The sequence below is a fragment of the Eptatretus burgeri genome, chromosome 15, assembly GCF_056783735.1.
Source record: "Eptatretus burgeri isolate ZD-2024b chromosome 15, Ebu_testis_v1, whole genome shotgun sequence".
Lineage (NCBI taxonomy): Eukaryota > Metazoa > Chordata > Myxini > Myxiniformes > Myxinidae > Eptatretus > Eptatretus burgeri.
The window spans coordinates 31,682,000-31,694,363 of record NC_140975.1 but is presented as its reverse complement, the minus strand read 5'-3'; the positions used below and the strand labels follow the sequence as shown (position 1 = coordinate 31,694,363).

The following is a 12,364-nucleotide window of genomic DNA, read 5'->3' as shown; positions in this document are numbered from 1 at the left end:
CGTGTGTTTGTATGTGTGTGTATGCGTGTGTTTGTGTGTATGTGTGTGTGCGTGTTTGTGTGTGTGTGTGCGTGTGCGTGTGTGTGTCCGTGTGTTTGTAGGTGCATGGTTGTGTGTGTATGTGAGTGTATGTGTGTATGTGTGTGTTTGTGTGTGTATGTGTGTGTTTGTGTGTGTGTGTGCGTGTGTGTGTGCGTGTGTGTGTGTGCGTGCGTGTTTGTGTGTATGTTTATGTGCGTGTGTGTGTGCGTGTGTTTGTGTGTATGTGCGTGTGTTTGTGTGTATGTGTATGTGTGTGCGTGTGTGTGCGTGTGTGTATGTGTGTGTTTGTGTGCTTTTTTCCCCTCCATAACAACAACACTATAAAACCTGTCAGCCTGAAACTTTACATCCACACTAAGAAAACTCCAACGAAGTGTAAGAGTGAAAATTGTGTGTTTGAGCACAATCCTGGACAGGTCACCACTCCGACACAGTATACTAGCACTCATTTTGCTGACCACGCAAGGATGACAGGCCAAGTTAACCCCACCTGGTATTAATTCAACGATAGGCAGGATTTGAACTCAGGACCCTCGGATCCAAAGGCCACCACCCCGACCATTAAGTCGACACCAAGCATACATCCAGAGAAGAATTGGGGAATTACAGACCTGTTCGTTTGATTTCAGTTGTGGGGAAGGTGTTGGAGACATTAATTAAGGACGAGATGAGGAACCATTTAAATAAATACAAACTAATGAAAGTTAGTCACCATGGGTTTACCAAAGGTATTTCCTGTCTAACTAATCTTTCAGAGTTCTATGAAGCAGTGTCTCATTGGGTGGATGAGGGAAAGGCAGTGGACATAGTATATCTAGATTTTAAGAAGGCATTTGATAAGGTACCACATCGGAGGTTGTTAGCCAAAGTGAGGACTTGTGGAGTTGTTGGTCAGGTAGCGAATTAGATTGCAAACTAGCTCAGTGATAGGAGGCAAAGAGTGGCTGTGAGTGGGAGGATGTCTTGCTGGGAGGATGTAAGTAGTGGGGTCCCTCAGGGGGGGGATCAGTACTGGGACCATCATTATTCATTATTTACATCAACGATTTGGATAATGCGGTAAAGAATAAGCTTTCAAAATTTGCAGATGATACAAAGCTTGGAGGTGAGGTGGATAGCAGAGGGGGTGGTGATCAGATACAGGAAAGTATTGATACTTGAATAAATTGGGCAAAAGATTGGCAGATGGAATTTAACCTGAGTTGGGGATGGGAAAGAACAATAAAAATAGAGATGACAGGATGCAAGGGGTAATTTTGGAGCGTGTCACACAGGGGAGGATCTGGGGGTGGTAATAGATATGGGAGGTAAGCAGGCAGCACAATGCCAGGCAGCTGGATGTAAAGCAAAGAGGGTTTTAGAATGTATTCAGAGAGGGATAATTTATAAATCAAAAGAGGTGGTGTTATCATTGTACAGGAATTTAGTGAGGGCCACATCGAGAATATTACGTGCAGTTTTGGTCACCACAGTTCCGGAAGGACACAGATGCCATGGAGAGGGTTCAGCGCAGGGCTACTGGATTGATTCCAGGCCTAGCTCGATTCCGCTATGAGGAGCGGCTGAAGGAGACGGGGCTTTATACACCAGAAAGGAGGAGGTTACGAGGAGATATGGAGATATTTAAGATAATTAAAGGTATCAATAAAATAAGTGCAGATGAATTATTCAACAGAGTCGACAGTGATAGTGTTGTGGGGCCGGGTATTGGTGGCGAGCACGACCGCTAGAGGGAGCAGTAGAGTGCCTCCGCTAGAGGGAGCTCCACCGAACACACCGGAATTTAGGTCGTGACCCTCGGATAAGTCCAAAAGGCACGGGTCCCTTACAGGATCATCAATCACCAATAAATCGACCGCGTGGGGTAGGGTTAATTGCCAAACTTCAATATACCTAAGTACCACACGGCAAAGTTACCGGGGAATTCACACCCTCGATAGACCTCGAGCGGGATGAGCCGTTACCGTGTGTAACCCGAGTGGAGGTTACCAAGGCCTGTCGGTCCAAATGAACAATTTACCCTCGCTATCTTTCAATACACAGTATGCCAAGCCAATGAAAGAAACACAGAAACGAGCTGGAACATTCAACAAAAGGGGTATTTATATATAATGGGGCAGGGGAACACGCAAGAAGGCAGAGTTAACCGAATAAATGGAATTCAATGTACAAGCAAAGGAAAACACTTAAACAGCTCTTCTTAACAGATGGGAGCCACAGACACACACACACACACACACACACACACACACACACACACACACACACACACACACACACACACACACACACACACACACACACACACACACACACACACACACGACCCCGTGGGTCTATCTCAGTCAAGCTGGGCCACAGCCCACAAACGAGGCCGCTCAACCACGATCACCAGTGTCTCAGACCGCTCCTCGACAACCAGAGACTGCGCCGCAATTGATACGATCACCGTCTGCAGAACGCAAACGCCACGATCCTTGTCTGCCCAACTCTGCTCCAGACAACCACTCTACTCTTCTTTTGAGGAGGGAGGGGCTTCTTCTCCCCGCCACTCGCCTCTTGATTGGACGGTGGGTTGTCAGGCGACTCGTGGCGGCCTCCCAATTGGCTGGGGCGCGGGTGTGGTGCTCGCCCTCCGCTCATTGGCTGGGGTGTCGTGGGAAAGTCGCCCTCTGTGCATGATTGGACAAGGGGTGGAGTCGGAGCTGAGGCGATGAAAATCTCCGCCCACGTACGTGGTCAAAAGCACGTGGGCAATGGCGTCGGTGTTGTCATTGTAGAGGATGTAAAAACCTGACTCTACAATAATTTGTCGCGCACACATGTAATTCCCATTAGACAAAGGGGGGATTCTAACTGTAAACACATACTTATCGAAATAACTAAGCTTAGGGACTGCTGTCTGTCTGTGTGCAATATGGCTGCCAGATCCGGAACAATATATGTTGTGCGGATGGAGAAAGACTGAGCAGATAGATTGAGGGAGCAAGAGAGGAGAAAAGGCAGACCGTAGTTGGGATGGGAATAATGCGTGAGGAGGGATATCAATAAGGTGGGGGTGGTGCGAGAGTGGATGAAGTTCGTTGAGGACAGGATGAAATGGAGGAGTTACGGGGGTAAGGGCAGGGCAAAATTAAGATTGGTACCATTGGAATTTGGACCTCACCCCTCCTAAAGGGAAGAAGCGAATTTCGTATGATGTTTTCTTTTTTTAAATCTTTTTTTTTTCCCCGAGGAATTACAATCGATCGACCCATCAATAAAAAAACGTTTGCACCTAAAGAAAGGATTAAAATGAAAATGCATTGAAAGACTATCATCGGCATCCGACCTTCATCTTTGTTATGGAATATGAGATAGTCCTGTCTGTTCTACATCTGTAATGTCAGCATATACATTAATTTTTCTTTTATTTATTACTTGCAAATACAACCTGTCGCTTCGCTGATGGGGACAATAAAGGGGGGAAGAAGGAGGGAGAGAGAGAGGAGTTAGGTGTAGGGTGAGAGGGGGGAGGGAGGGAGGAAGAGAGGATGAAGAAGGGGGAGCTAGGAAGGGAAGGGGGGAGGAGTTGGGTAGAGCGACACCTCACCATGCATTGCTCTTCATAGAGAGAGGGTGAGAGAGGGAGCAACAGAAGGAGAGAGGTGACAGAGGTGTGGGATGAGAGTGCTGCATTTCATTAGGAAGGAGGGGGGCAAGGAGGGGACAGAGGGTGAGAGAAGCATGGAGGGGGGGGAGGAGGAAAAAAAAAAAGACAGGTCAAGGGTGGAGGTGAGTTAACAACGAGAAATGATGTGTGATGCTTAATGACTGAACACGGGGGGGGGGGGGGGAGGGGGAGGGGGGAACAAACATGTCAGAACAGCTGTACACACAACGACACAATAGAGTTTGTAAAGTAATCCACTGGCACATCTGCAAAAACTTTGACATTCAAGTTCCAGTAAATTTGTGGGAAAATTAACCAAAAGCAATCACTGAAAACTTGGAAGTCCCGCTCACGTACGTCCTAATGATCCCATCGGGTGTGAAAATTGAAAACAAAGTGTTGTGACCCGATATCATACTGTTATGTTTGTGGGGTAGATGGAGGAATTCCATAGGACAGATAGGAGTGTATAGAGTAGCTTGGTCTGTGGACATGTAGGAGACATCTGTACTGTACTGAATTGGGAGATGCTTAGCAGGCAGACACGAAGCGGAGGAACAGTCGAGCCGGGCTGTGTTGCACGAGTGCGAGCGCGGGCGTACTGTGCCCACGGCTCTCCTTTATTCCGTACGCGGTACACTCACGAGCCGGCCGACTCCCGTATTACTACGACGCCTCAGACGGCGTGCACACCTCATATCCCTTGCCGAACCCCACGGCCACTCCTCCACCATCACGCCCATCATGCATCATCATCATGCCCCTCCCCGTGGGCATGGCTACACCACACTCCTCCCTCCTAAAAGTATGATTATTAAATGATCAGTATTATAAGAAGCATAGACAACACGAAGAACCTCGGTATAATAATCATGCAAATAAAATGAAAACAGCGAAGTATAACAGCACATCACATCATATAATGCGTGAAAGCGAGCTACTGGAGAAGCACAGCAGCACGACTCAGCAAACCCGCCCCCAGGCAGACCTGAAACAGATAAACCTTTCGAGGCCGGACCCCCGCTGTCTGGAACCCGCGGCGCCACCGCCAGACCCAACCGACCTTGGTGGGGGCGCTGAACAGCACCCTTGGCTGGAAGCAACAAACACTCCCCAACCCTCACGCACCATAATCAGTTGAGATTCCACCGCATGGCCAAAACGGCCTTGAGTGCACCCAGAGAGCCACGCCCCAGGCGCCAGGCACGTCTGACCTCGCTGAAAGCAGAGGTGGGGGTAACGCCGACCAGCGCACGAGTCCCGGCTCCGAGTCGATCTCCGAGACCCACACGGCAGTTAGACGGTAGTAATTCCATTTAAACCCCACTTCAACCATAAGCTCGTTATAAATCAATAGGAATAACATTCGAACCATTGCGAATTCATTTTTCCGTACAGCGCGCTTTTTTGATAAAATCCCAGTACAAGACAAAGCAATTACCTGCGGCCTGGAGCAACTGGAGGCCAATAAACCTTTATTCGCCCCCACATCACATTGATCATAACACCAACTCCATTGACTGATCCCCGCCAAATCCACTTTTACATGAGAACTGCTGGCATTTATTTCAACAACATTAAACTGCATCACTAGAGCAAGGAAAAGCACATATGCCATGAACAACAACCCACAACCCACATCACGAGTCCGCTTCTTGGTTGTCGACTTGATGCTGCGACTCGCGACTCCCTTTAACGCCACGGGCCCACCGCCACCTGTTGAAGCTGCCTGAACCACACCGATGCGGATTGCCTCACGAACCTTGCCACAGCGCGGGAACTCATCGCGAACGAAGCGCGGGAACTCATCGCGAGAGCCGATATGGCTCTCGCCGCTCCTGGAGCGCACATCATCGCCGCAGGCAGCAACGAACGGTGGCTCCCGCTGCATCGACGCGGCCCCCGCCGCCAGCGCCTCGCCCTCGGTATTCGACGAAGGTCTCGAAGAGAGCACTGGCACATCTGGAGGCACGAACCGGAACCCGTTCCGACCCAAAAGGAGTCCGGCTCGCCGAGCCCGGCTCCTGCTCCGGCTCGCCGGCATCATCATGCCCCGGCTGCAGGCTGATCTCCAGGTCACTGGGGTCCTGCTGCGGTGCCCCTTCGCTCCCGGTGCGATCGTGCTGCGGTGCCCCTTCGCTCCCGGTGCGACCGTGCTGCGGTGCCCCTTCGCTCCCGGTGCGACCGTGCTGCGGTGCGCGCTCTCGTCCCGCACCGCTAGGCGTGCGAGCACCCTGCGGCACTTGAGCCATCGCGCGGACTTGCGCGGTCACCGGTGTCTGCTCGACAGATGAAACAGTCGCGATCGCCGAGTCGAATGTGATGTCGGTCAATGGCTGCTCGCAGACAATGTCAATGGCTGCTCGCAGACCAGAAATAAAATGATCTCTGAACCGTGCCGGATGCTCCTCTGCCGTGAATTTGCACGGCACAGCCGAATGCGATGCGCGGCCAGCACGAGTGGACTCAATTCGACACCCGATCCGTGCCTCGCTCACTTCCCCCCCCCCTGCCACTGATCTTGTCATTTCCGGATCAATCGCAAGCAGGTTTCGACGCGGGACGGAAGGATCGCCTCGCACACCACCATCTATGACCGCAACAATGGGCGATGACCCTCGGCCCACACACCGTAGACGACCTCGAGAGCCCAGACCGCCGTCCGAGTGATTGCATTGCCATTTCAGAGTGGGTTCAGAGTGGGACAAGCGAGTGAGGCAGAATCAGTGGTTGGAAGAGAAGGGCATGACGGTTGTTTCTCCTCAACATGACGAAGAAGGCTGCACAATTCTCATGTTTGTGCTGTGTGAATTTGTCTGCGTGCTGGAGCAAGACGCTGGCCATTGACTGCTCGGCTGAGCCGTGAAATGTGTACGTTTCTCAGGAGGGAAGAAGAGTTCGTGCTTCGTGGCCTGAAATCGTCTTGGCGTATGGTCGAGGAGGAAGGAGGGTGATCGTCGTGAATTGACCTGGTACAAGAGAAGAAGGGATGGCATGTCCGCTCGTGAAAAGAAGCTTCATGGCAGTTTCTGAGCCCTGGCATTGAATCCCGCCACACGAATACCTCACGGATGTTTCCCACACACAGAGTGGCTTGGCGCCATTTTGGATGCAGTTTCCCACGCAGTACGTCACGGTTCGATCATCAAACTCTAAAAGATCACTTCTGGACCCGAATCTAAGTGCTGGGAGAAAGGGAGGATTTTTCTTTTATTTATTCTGTCCCCTTGTCTGCATTAAAGTCTGTGTAGAGGCACTTCAAATAGGAATTTAGTTTATCTCACGTTCCGTTTTTAGCTCGCCTGTTCGAAGAACAGAGAGCTATAGCGATACCCTTGGCGTGAGCGTCAGCGTCAGTGTGAACGTGAGTGTGAACGTGAGCGTGAGCGTCAGCTTCAGCATGAAAGTGAGCGTGAGCGTCAGCTTCAGCGTGAGCGTGAGCGTCAGCGTGAACGTGAGCGTCAGCTTCAGCGTGAGCGTGAACGTGAGCGTGAGTGTCAGCTTCAGCGTGAGCATCAGCGTGAACGTGAGCGTCAGCATGAGCGTCAGCTTCAGCGTGAGCGTCAGCGTGAATGTGAGCGTCAGCATGAGCGTCAGCTTCAGCGTGAGCATCAGCGTGAACGTGAGCGTCAGCATGAGCGTCAGCTTCAGCGTGAGCGTCAGCATCAGCATGAGCGTCAGCATCAGCGTGAGCGTCAGCGTCAGCATGAGCGTCAGCATCAGCGTGAGCGTCAGCATGAGCGTGAGCGTCAGCATGAGCGTCAGCATCAGCGTGAGCGTCAGCGTGAGCGTCAGCATCAGCGTGAGTGTCAGCTTCAGCGTGAGCGTCAGCATCAGCGTGAGTGTCAGCATCAGCGTGAATGTCAGCATCAGCGTGAGTGTCAGCTTCAGCGTGAGCGTCAGCATCACCGTGAGTGTCAGCATCAGCGTGAACGTCAGCATCAGCGTGAACGTCAGCATCAGCGTGAACGTCAGCTTCAGCGTGAGCGTCAGCATCAGCGTGAGCGTCAGCTTCAGCGTCAGCATCAGCGTGAGTGTCAGCATCAGCGTGAGCGTCAGCATCAGCGTGAGCGTCAGCATGAGCGCCAGCATCAGCGTTAGCTTCAGCGTGAGCGTCAGCATCAGCGTGAGCGTCAGCTTCAGCATGAGCGTCAGCATCAGCGTGAGCGTCAGCATGAGCGTCAGCATCAGCGTGAGCGTCAGCGTGAGCGTCAGCATCAGCGTGAGCGTCAGCATCAGCGTGAGTGTCAGCATCAGCGTGAACGTCAGCATCAGCGTGAGTGTCAGCTTCAGCGTGAGCGTCAGCATCACCGTGAGTGTCAGCATCAGCGTGAACGTCAGCATCAGCGTGAACGTCAGCATCAGCGTGAACGTCAGCATCAGCGTGAGCGTCAGCATGAGCGTCAGCATCAGCGTGAGTGTCAGCATCAGCGTGAGCGTCAGCATGAGCGCCAGCATCAGCGTGAGTGTCAGCGTGAGCGTGAACATGTTAAAGTTTTTGGTGCAAGTTATTTCCTTTCTAATGTTTTTATCTATCACACTATTTTTTACTGATTACAATACAGTAATCCCCGGTTTCTCGCAGGGGTTACGTTCCAAACCCTCCCGCGGTAAGTGAAAATCCGCGATGAATGGACGCCTCCACAAAACACGTTTTAAACACATGTTAATCTCAATTAAACACATAAAGAAAACATTTGAAGCATAAAAATGCTTACTGTAAACTCAGTAACGTTGCAAAAACATTGTGATGGGCAGTTGCTGGCGTTGTTTCTTCATGGTGGTGAGGAGAGTTTTCGCCATTGTTGCTAAGCGTTCAAGTGAGAGGCCTTCGTCGTCGTGCTCCTGCGATGGATCAGATTGTTCCTCCTCCTCCTCCTCCTCGCATGCAGACTTCGTAAGCTCAGCCAAATCCTCGTCCGTTAATGGGTCAGAGTTTGTTTCGATGAGGTCATTCACTTCGTCGTGCGTCATGTCGTTGAATCCTCCTTCTAGAATCTTCCTCAGCTTGACCGCCTTATCGACTGCCGAATGGTGAATTTCGTGTGGAGAAAAGGCCTTTTATTCGTGGACGCATTCTGGCCACAGCTTCTTCCAACAGGCGTTTAAGGTTTCTTTTTTCATTTCTTGTAGAGCCTTCTGAATTATTTGGAGACACGTTGCTATCGTGAAATCACGCCAATACGCCCTCAGAGAAAAACTGTCGTCGGAATCCATGGCCTCCACGAGGTGCTACAGCGCGTTGCGAATGTAAAGCGCTGAAGTTGGCTTCGTCCTTCTTGATGTAGCGTATGGTCGATTCATTCAAACCGTAATGGCGCCCAACCGCGGCAAACGTTTTTCCTTTGGGCGGCATCGTAAGGCTTGGAGAAAAAAAAAAACGTAGAAAATATCTGTGTCGTTCACAAGCGAAACAATCACGACAGCGAGAGTGCTCCTCGTGGGAAGCAGCCAATCAGCGCCAAGGAGAAATGAATAGTGCGCTGTCTGTCTTTGTCTCGTGCGTTGTGTCGACAAACATACAAAAAAAAAATTGTTTGTTTTATTATGAAGATACTTTCGAGCGCCACGTGTTATAATTTATTGCTTAAATAATTTATATTTTATATATTATTACAGCGATGTACCGGGGGAATCCGCAGAAAAAAATTAGTTACGTTCCAAGGGAAAACCCGCGATGAACCGGGGGCGCGATAGGTGAACCGCGATGAAGTGGGGGTTGACTGTATACATATACATATATTGCTTTAAAATTATTTGGATCAGACTTCACTGCAATGCTTTATAAAAAATATTATTAAACTAGTCTTTGAAAAACGATAAATGTATAAACAGGCGAGCATTGGGTGGCTTTGACACCAACTCTCTGGTTTTATATATATATATATATATATATATATATATATATATATATATATATATATATATATATATATATATATATATATATATATATATATATATATATATATATATATATGTATCGATGTCAAAGTGCGGGGTGCATTATATTAAAAGGATGTCCTGTAAAAATAAAATTGCAAATTTTCAGCGGATGAGACACCCACAGCATGGCACAAACACCCACGGCATGGCACAGCAGGTGGAAATGTATGTCTTGTCAAATCGATGCTCCATTGAGAGCATGGGTACTTTTACCTAAATGAACAACTAAGCAGCTTGGAGAGCGCTCACCAAGTAGTTTAAGCATTCAAATGAAACGGTTGATAAGAAACGGTTCGTTTGGCACACGATTCACAAAATTGGCACACGACATTCACAAAATGTCAAATATGTCCAAATTGGATAAATGCAAACTTTTCTCGAAGTCGCAACTGCTGGTAAGTTCGATTCTGGAGCTTAAATTTTGTAACTCTCCTTAATTTAAGAGATACTCATGGTGATCTCATGTGCAGAAATGAAATAAAGCAATGAACGCTGACGTCTCCAGACATTTATAAGAATTGCAATGTACCCAGCGATTTGTAGTTATGATGAACAGGCATTCGATAATATGAGTGAGAAAAGTGAAAAAAAACAACTTTATCGTTAAGAAATCGGTGTGGCCTGTTCCATGTCAAGGCATGGTTGATCAGGCCAAAAACACATGGCGGCTTCAGACCCCAGCGAGGTTACCCAAGAAACCCCAGAGAGTGAGGTGGCCGAGGATCACCTGATGAAGAATATAATTAAATAAGGCCTTTAATTATCTTCATAATCGGTGTTTTAATTAACCCAAACACCCAATTTTCACTCTTGCACTTCCTTGGAGTTTTCTTAGTGTGCCTGTAAAGTTTCAGGCTGCCAGGTTTTATGGTTTCGAAGTTATGGAGGAGACACACTGACTGACACACACACACACACACACACACACACACACACACACACACACACACACACACACACACACTTATTAGTATAGATGGTAATAATTCAAAGTGTAACCAGAGAGTTGGTGTCAAAGCCACCCAATGCTCACCTGTTTATACATTTATCGTTTTTAAAAGACGAGTCCAATAATATTTTTTATAAAGCATTGTAGTGAAGTCTGATCCAAATAATTTTAAAGCAATAGATGTATTTGTATATTGTAATCAGTAAAAATAGTGTGGTAGATAAAAACATTAGAAAGGAAATAACTTGCACCAAAAACTTTTGCATTTTCACGCTCACGCTTACGCTGGGGGTATCGCTATCGCTCTGTTCTTCGAACAGGCGAGCTAAAAACAAGGTCCATCTACCCAGGTGTTTGCCGTGATCTGGCTGTGAAGGCATCGAGCATAGATCGACATTTTGTGTTCTGTGCTTTTGATATATTTTTTCAAATTGGAGGGACCAAATCTTCCCTCCTGCCTGGATTTGTCAGGGCGGCACGGTCACGGTCAGAGTGCCCATCGGTCCCCGTGAACCTTGTTACTCTCTCTCTCTCTCCCCCACTGTGTCGTGACTTTGTGAAGACAGGGGACACCATCCTGCATGTTGGGGATCTCTGGTTCACTCCTGGGAGATTGATTGGCTGTTTCCGTGCCGCATGCTTGTTCGAGAGAACTGTCCGGGACTATACTGCTCTACCACTACTACTACAACTTCTATCTTTTCTGACTTTTCCATGCACCCCATCCCACACCCACTCCCTTCTGCAACACTTACGGTGTCAAAGAAGCTTCACAACTACCCTGGAGCATATGTTTATCCACACTAATGTCAATGACACTTGGTGTAAAGCATCTCTTTCTGGGTCACACAACATACTCGAACTTCCTCATTTTTTAAACACTTTGTGTTACTCAAGAGAGAGAGAGAGAGACTTCATGCGCCAAATTACAAACCGGTTTGTCCCTGTCACACCGAACATTCTCTGTTTTCAAGTACATAGTCACTGGTTCATTCCCAATACTGCACATAATGGGTATAGTATAAAAGCAAACATGATGAAAATTGTTGTGTAAACAAAGTCAATATAGTTAGTGTGTTTAAACATACAAGCATCTTGCTAGTCTGGTTTTCACTTATTTTAGACCAAAGCTTCCTCTGAAATCAATGGTAAAACCAATACCATTCGCAATGTCTTCAACGTTTGTTTATCTATCGAATCCTTAGCTTTTAACCATGCACAGTTGGCTAATAGCACAGAAAGATAAAGGATAGAGGAAAATGATATCTGTTCAAGGGGAAGTGGGGATCGAAGATCATAGCACCACTACGTGATGGTGTTGATGCTCTTTCAACGCCAGCCAAATATTGCAGTTTGGATGCTTTCTTCTTCTTTGGTATGCAGCACTTTGCAGGCTGCTGTTTGCTATCACGTGCTTGGAGTGCTGCTCTGCCGCTGATGCAGTGCCCCCTTTAGGTTAGAGCAGGAATTTGTAATTTGGCCTGGGTGCCGGCGATAGCTTGCCGACTCTTCGTGAAGGACACCGTGGGATCTTTAATGTCTAACAACTAATACCGGAAGACGGGATGCCTGGTTTAGGTATCAAAAGACCTCTGTGTAATGATGGGTTTGATTTTTGTCTCGGACACCTATGCAGTTGTATCTTTAAGTCTCAAACACCTAAACACTGGAATTTTTGGGGGCAACACCTGTGCAGTGATTTAGTAAAGCCTTTGTCTCTGACATGTGTGCCACATAACAAGATCATGAACTTTTTTTTAACCCCCTCCCCCTCC

General features: G+C 48.2%; 1 protein-coding gene across 1 annotated transcript in view; it reads right to left on the bottom strand.

The window, feature by feature from the left end:
• LOC147011848 (NACHT, LRR and PYD domains-containing protein 3-like) overlaps window positions 1–9,066 on the bottom strand; it is a 64,305-nt gene extending 55,239 nt beyond the window's left edge. The window contains exon 1 of the mRNA XM_085857256.1: window positions 8,413–9,066. The gene's annotated coding sequence lies outside the window, so the exon portion shown is untranslated. The remainder of the gene's footprint in view (window positions 1–8,412) is intronic.
• Between the last annotated feature and the right edge of the window lie 3,298 nt (window positions 9,067–12,364).